General features: G+C 53.9%; 2 protein-coding genes across 3 annotated transcripts in view; one reads left to right on the forward strand and one right to left on the reverse strand.

Annotated features, from left to right (window-relative positions):
- The window catches only part of fam81b (family with sequence similarity 81 member B), a 105,071-nt gene that overhangs the window by 53,134 nt on the left and 50,671 nt on the right, over nucleotides 1-1,266 (forward strand). The gene's annotated exons all lie outside the window — the stretch shown is intronic.
- The window catches only part of ttc37 (tetratricopeptide repeat domain 37), a 117,666-nt gene that overhangs the window by 11,844 nt on the left and 104,556 nt on the right, over nucleotides 1-1,266 (reverse strand). The window lies entirely within an intron of this gene.

A 1,266-nucleotide genomic window follows, 5' to 3' on the forward strand; every position in this document is an offset into this window, starting at 1 on the left:
TGCTGCGTGCAGCACCCTCCATCCCAGATCCCCGAGAGAAAGGGGGAGGACTCCTGCGTAGAGAGCCCTCCACTAGGGATCCCCACCGCCCGGTGGCAAATGGGCACGCCAAGGCGTGTCCGGACGGTGGATGAGGGAGAAGAGGTGGATGGTGTGCAGCAGCAGTCCACACCGGGCCCTTCTTTTCACATCCTTGAACGAGACAAAATTAAAATTCCGGAGGCGGCTCAGGTTGTGGGGCACAGGCTCCCGTGGGAAGTAGGGGACCTTGGGGCCAATGTGAAATTCCGTCCGGGCTGGGGTGAGCACGGACGGGATCCCACCGCACACCTGAGCGTCCTCCAACTGGTGCACTACGTCGGGTCCGAGCACCGCCGTTTTAAGGCGTCGGATGGCGGTGGCCACGTACTGGACGTCTACCGCTGCCCTGCTCGCTATGAGTAATCTGTTCTATTCTGAATGACAATGCCTCCTCCTTTATCTGCTCGTTTGATGACAATGTTGTGATTGGTTTTGAGAGCCTGGATGGCGTTGCTCTACCTTGGTGAATAGGTGATGTTTTGCTCTACCTTGTGGGTACGGCTGATAAATCTGGCATTTATATATTTCCTGATGGTTTGAGCACACATGTCAAGCCCAGGGCAGCAGCCCTCCGGTGGAGTCAAGTTGACACCACCTTTGGTCGCTCCTCTACATATCCCTTTGATGACTGTTCCAGTTCATCAGTGGGCTCATTGGGATCACTGTTGGCACCTTGAAAGAATTCCTGAAGTCTCATTCGTCTGATGAATTCCTCAGTGTGTGTTGCCAGAACCAACGGTTTGGTGGTGGGGCAGAAGTTGAGACCCCTACTCAGGACTTCAATCTCTTCCGGTCGAAGGGTGTGGTTGATAATGGACTTCCCTATCGTGATAATGTTGTCTACTGTGGTTCCAGGGTGGGCTTTGCTATTACTGGTGAGAATGGCAAGTTTCTCCAGTTTTTTTGTTCCTGTCAATAGACAGGAGTGTTCCCTCCCAGTTGGGGAACACTTCAGTGGTCCAGGACATTCAGCCTCGGACCTTCGGGTGACCATCCTCCAAGGTGGACTTTGGGATGGGCAGCAGAGGCTGATAGCTAAGTTCGGTACCCATAGGAAGGGCCTCAACCGGGGCCTTGGGTTCATGTCACATTACCGGTGACCACCATAACACTACCTACACACACACACCCTTACAGACACACACACTCCCACACTCTCACATGCACCCCCTCACAGACTTAAGA

This window comes from Chiloscyllium plagiosum, chromosome 2 (assembly GCF_004010195.1).
Source record: "Chiloscyllium plagiosum isolate BGI_BamShark_2017 chromosome 2, ASM401019v2, whole genome shotgun sequence".
In the NCBI taxonomy this organism is placed as follows: domain Eukaryota; kingdom Metazoa; phylum Chordata; class Chondrichthyes; order Orectolobiformes; family Hemiscylliidae; genus Chiloscyllium; species Chiloscyllium plagiosum.